This window comes from Camarhynchus parvulus, chromosome 3, assembly GCF_901933205.1.
Source record: "Camarhynchus parvulus chromosome 3, STF_HiC, whole genome shotgun sequence".
Taxonomy (NCBI): Eukaryota; Metazoa; Chordata; class Aves; order Passeriformes; family Thraupidae; genus Camarhynchus; species Camarhynchus parvulus.
In genome coordinates, this window is record NC_044573.1 from 17,894,020 (window position 1) to 17,900,019 (window position 6,000).

Sequence of the window (6,000 nt, forward strand, 5' to 3'; positions counted from 1 at the left end):
GGGGCAGGGCAGTGTAAGGCTGTGTGTGAGTGAGTAGAGTTTGCTGTGGGTTTGTTGATAGTGGAGGTGGGCTGATCAAACCCCTCCTTTGTGCAGACCATTCCTTGGAGGGGACCTGTGGAGGGTTATGTCCCACTGAAGGCAGTGCTGGGAAATGGCAGCCTGAGAACTGCTTCACCAGGGAACAGGTTGGAGGGTAATGCTGATTATTTTCTTAAGGCAGAATTTACTGAAGCTAGTAAATGATCACATAGCATCTTTATGCTAAGGGCAGGAGAAATTTGGTGAGGGTTTGAGGAGTCCTGCCTGTGTGCACATTTTGGATCCTTTTCTGCTACCCAGTATGATGCACTGCAAATACACACCTGCGTGTCAGTTGAAAGTGTCTGCCTGAGCACTACATGCTCCTACCCAGAAAAAAATACAAGATCTGCCCTCATTTCTGGGAGGAGCAAGGCTGAAGGGATGGGGGCCAGAATTGTGATAGGGTTTAAACAGGTATTGTTATTGCTGTGGCACAGGAACACCAGAAATATATTTATGACTTTAAGGACAGAACTGAGGCTTGATCACCCATCCCCTGCTCTTACAGATGGCTGTGCCACCCTCCTCAGCCACTCCAAGATAAGGCATGGTTTGAAAAAAAGGGAAAAATCACTCATTTTATTCACATAGCCTTTTATTCACACATGAGTGTCAATGAGACCAGACCTGCTTTTCCCTGCTCGGTGTCAGCATTGTGCTCTTATGCGAAGTGTGCTAAAATAGGCACGGTCCTGGAAAATTGATTCCTTCATAACTCATTTTCCATTTCCCCCCTGAGTTCTTGTTTCTGAGAATATTGCCCAGGTCCTGTGAGTGGCTCCCTGAGATCCATCTTGCAAAGCAAGGCAGACATTGTGAGCAAGTGCTGCTTGTTGTTGGGAATTTACTTTCTCTTTACAAATGGTGACCCAGCCATGTGTGAGACCTGCTATAAAGCTCTGTTAAAGTTATAACTGTTCAATTAATCCATCTTGAAAGCTATCCTGACTTTAGGGTTGGACTTCCAGAGCCGATTGTTTAACTTTCCACGCTAATCAGCTCATATGCTTTATTCTTCTTGATCACACTGGGGATAACAGAATCCCCCTTCTTGTTTTGGCAGATGTTTTTCTGAGGCTTCCTATGGCTTTATCTTTCACAGATGTGCCAGCATCCTTTGAAAAAAGACAGATGAAAGGTCCCTACCCTACGCTCTTGACAGATACAGACTCGGAGTGTTTTGAGCTGAAGCAAACGTGGGAATTGCATTAGTGTCTTATAGTCACAACTCTGCCAAGGACTCCTTGCAGGGAGGTGTGTTCAAAAGCATAGGCGGGAGCTGACAAGGCTGAGGAGCCTCAAGGGGTGTGGGAAAAGGCAAATGGAGTGTTTTGGCCTCCAGTCCTGCTTAGCCCTGGTGAAGCTGACTCCTGGCATGTGTGCTCCCAGCAGCAGGAAGGTCTCTGGGAACTAAAGATGCTGATTCAGCAAGGAGGACAAAAAAGCCTCTGGGAATTGAAGATGCTGATTCAGTAGGGAGGACAAAAATAAAGCCTGCTATGTCTCGACTGAGCTAAGGAGGGAATCAAAGAGAGATAATTAGTAGTTGAGGGCTGGCTCGTTAGCAGGTATCTGCTTTCCTGTGGCCTGTTTGTCTGCTGTTCCTGTAGGTACCACAGAGGTGTTACTGATAAGCAGGTTTCAAATGGTTTGGGCCAGCCTGAGATCAGTAGCTGATAATCAGAGCCATTTGTTTTCCCAGTGAGTGTACAGCTGCTGGAAACAGAGTTCAGGTCCTGTTGTGTTCCCAAGAGTGATCCTCGGTGCTCCAGCCCCCATCATCCTCCCACTGCTGGGTGCAGTATTAATCCCTCTGCTCAGTCTAGAGCTCCTTTTGCTGAGGGATTTCTTAACTCTGCTGTCTCCACTCCTTCTGTTTGGCCCTTATCCCAGGGGAGCATAAGCTGGAGGAGCAGGCTCCTTTCTTGTCTTGCTTTAGCTGTCTTCTGCATCTTTTCCAGTCTTGTGACTGGAGGAAAGCAACTTAAAGTCAGTCATTTTTAAGGCATTGCAGCAGGATGACTGTTTGCAACGATCTTGTTGGACTTCTGGTGTGACTTGGTTATTATCAACTCTTCCTGGGAACCCAGAGCTCAAGATGTCCTGCAGCAATTCCAGCTTGCAACTGCCTCCTTATTAGAAACAAGGGGCACTGTTGGGATGACAAAATTGCGTATTTCAATCACCTGCTGAGCATCTCTATTTGGTGCTGCCCAAGTGGGGAGGTCTCTCAAGTGAGCTGGAGTGAGGAACAGTAGCAGAACTTACCCAAGGAGCCAGGAACCCTACTGCTGACTCGGTGACTGAGCTGCCCTGCTCTTTGCATCTTTATGGAATCAGTATTCAGTATCCTGCAGTATGTACAGATGCATTCCCTGGCCTTGGAAGCTGTCTGAGGTCCTGTTGAATTTGGCTGGATCCAGTCTGGCTTAAATCCTGCCCTGTGAGATGCCCATCTGTTCAGTGTCTTCTCAGGATGTGACGGGAGTTTGTCACACTGAGCCAAGAGCCTGTGAGCTCCTACTTCAGGGCTGGATTTGTTTCATTGGCCAGGAAAAATAACCTAAAGGTTTACTCCTGAGGATAAGAACAGCTGTATCTTGGAGGAGAAGAGTTCAGCAAAGTACAGAAACACTTGAAACACTTGAAAAAACCTTCATGTGAACCAGAGAGTAAAATTAAAAATGTAACAAGCTATTTCTGTTAGATTAATCACTAAATGAGAGGTTAAATATAATTTGACTCATATGCCTTGTCTTCACACTTCTGTACCTTAGTTTCTTTGATTGTCTATATATAAGAAGTGACATTGGAGAGCATGGATTTATCCTGAAGATTTATCTGTCATGGAGGGATGAAGGAGCTGTCTGGCACTTGTAAGTTTCATATCGAGTTGCACTTCTGGCAGCCACCAGTGGAGCATTTAAAGAAGATCACACTGTAGAGCAGCATAGTAAGGATGGGCAGAGGTTTGTTTGTGGTGCAGGGACTCTGGGTAGAGGGCTGCTGGGTTGTAGAATCTCTCTCTGGTCCAGGACACATGCAGGTACAGAATGTCTACTCAGAGGCATTGGCAGCAGCTTCAATGAGAGCATGTTGGTTGTTAAAATCTGTTGGGGTGATGGAAGAGGATTCTGGTGTGACAAACCGAGATACTGGCAGGTGGTTAAGGAGCTGTTAATATTTTCAGAGATGTGAACAAGGTCTGGCTGTCCTGAACCAAGCTTTGCCCTGCTAGCACCCATTTGGAAGCTCTTTAAAGGCATCCAGCATTGTTGATGCAGTGTTGTGCATCTGCCTCAATGTTTTGCTCTGTCTTGTAACCTTTTAACACCTGTGACCAAACTTTTGCAGTTACTGATAGTAGCTTGTAGGGACTTGTTTCCACTGTGAGGCAAACAGGTACCGAGGGGCACACTGATGGATTATTTTCCTCCTCGGTTTTCAGCTGTGCCTCTTGAGTGGTGAGGGCTGTGGTGACCATCAGGACATGGTGTGGAGTCCGGCTGTTCGCCTGCTGGAGTGCATTCTGTTGGAGAAACTCCTCTGGGCTTAGCTTTTCTGGACTGGGATCTGTGACAGTACCTGGGATGGAAACTCCAGTGCCCTGGGTGAGCTGTTTCTTCCAGCTGACTTAGCGGAACTCTGATGCATGTAGCAACAATAACAATCTCAGGAAGTTTGAAGAGTCCATTTCCTACCCTGAATTTTGAAGCATATTGATGATTGGATGCACAGTCACAAATATGTAACTTTTGTCAGGGAATCTAGGCAGATGAAACATTTACTGCTCCATAGGAGATGTATGAAACATAGTATGTTGGACATAAGAAAGGATTTGGTTCATTTAGAAGTCCTCTCTGCCTTGAAGTATCACCCACACTTGTAAATAACAATATGGAAGCAGGAGGCAAGACTTCATCCTTTAGACAGGTGCTATTTCTCCCTTTCTGGAGCTGGGGCAGATGAGAGGGATCTCCATGGTCAGAGTGAGGGACAGAGCCCAGGAGCTAGAACCCCTCTTCCTTTACTAATGTCACAAAACCATTTCTTATGCTGATAAATGTAGTGATTAGCTACAGCTTCAGACACTTGGGGCCTTCTCCTTGCAGCTGGAGGAAATTAGGTGCTCCTTGTGTCCAGCTGTCCTATGAGCACTGAAAACACCAGAGGAATTTTAGCTGCCACAAAGTGACTGTTAGTGCCATTCACCAAACCCCTTTCTCACTTTCTCTCTAGTGCTGTATGAGCATTAGCAAGTGGTGCCCCACACCTTAGCTCCAGGGGCAGAGCAGCGTGTACGTATGGCTGCTACCCTCCTGTATTTAACAAAGCTGTGATTACATGCAGATATAGAAGGGCTGATAAGCTGTTTGATTGCTCAGCAGAGAAATGGCACCAAAATAGTCATAGTGTTGTTTCTAATTGCAATGGATGAGCAGCCTGGCTCATTAATCCTCCCTATCAGCAGCACATAGCCTGTCTGCACCAGAATAGCCCTGATCTCAGCAAACCTGCATCCAGCCCCGGCCTTCTGTTTTTGACGTATTTGGAAAAGACCAGCTTCCCCCACAGCCCCGAAGGGACTTCCGCTTGACTGGGCTGACCATCCACGGCAGAGATGACCCAGGGCATGAGGGGTTCTGTGGTGTTTCGGGAGGCTGACAGGGTGCACACATGTCTGTGCAGCCCTGACCTTAGGCTGAGCAAGAGCGCTGCTTTGTCAGGTGCTGCAGTGCAGGCACTCAGATAATCACAGAATGATTGAGGTTGGGAAAGTCCTCTGAGATTGAGTCTGACCATTAACTGCCACTGGTGAGGAGTGAACCATTGCCCTGGCATCTCCTGTGGCTCAGAGGGTGGTGTGCTAAATATGGTGCAGGCAGGAGAGTTGCTTTGGGGATGGGCTAATAATGCCTGTTGAAAGGTGTGAGTTTTTTCCTCATCTTTTTTTCCTTCATTTTAGTTGTGCATGTTGTATTGGCTTTGAAGGCTGCAGAGCTAGCAGCATCCTACAGCACACTGCTGAGGTGGGATGTGTCAGCTGAGTGCTGATAGCTGGCTGGGACCACTCAGTCAGTGCCAGCACGTCTCAAGATAGGTACCTGCAGAGCTGAGCCCTTCTCCATTCATCACCTTGCCAAGAGCATCTTGAAAACCATCCAACCTACCTGCCCTCCCAGCTGAATTCCTGAGGTGGCTGGTCTGGATGTAGCTGGACAAACCACTTCGGAATTAAGTAAATTAACTCTTGGTACCTTTGCCCTGCTTTTGCTGGGGTGACTGTACATTGTGCACAAGGAAGCGGAGGAACCATGGCTTGGTGCAATCTGTCAGAGTAAGGGTCACATATGGGGAAACTGGGCAAAAGGGTTTCTGGATCAACCTAACATCCCAAGGAAGTTTACTATAGTATTTTTGCTTCTTCAACCTCTCCTATTCTACATTTCTCTCTGCCAGTTGCCTCCAGTAGCATTCCAGGCTACACACCACAGAATAATGATGGTTTGCCTATTGAAATTCTCCTTTCTGTTTCAGCTGGAAATGGTGTTTCTCTTTGCTTCCTTTTTCACCCTTAAAGTGAAAAAAACCCCCCAGGCTTTTAATGCTTGAAGGGTGGAAAAGACATAATCACCTTGCTGAAAAGTAAGGGAGATGTGAAGAAACAGAGGAAGGCACAGACAGGGAAAATTTGGCACAGAAGTGAGAGTCCCCGTCACCCAGATTTGAGGGACAGTGACAGGTCTCTCTTAAATGGTGGGGATTTGGGAATCCCACCTCTGGCAGTTGATAGCAGGACCTCTTGAGGTGAGGTGCTGACCAGGGATAGAAATGAGTCCTAGGAGCTGGGCTGGAGCAAACCCCACTACTTTTGCTTCACTCATTTGTTTATGATATTGGCCTGGTTCGGAGATA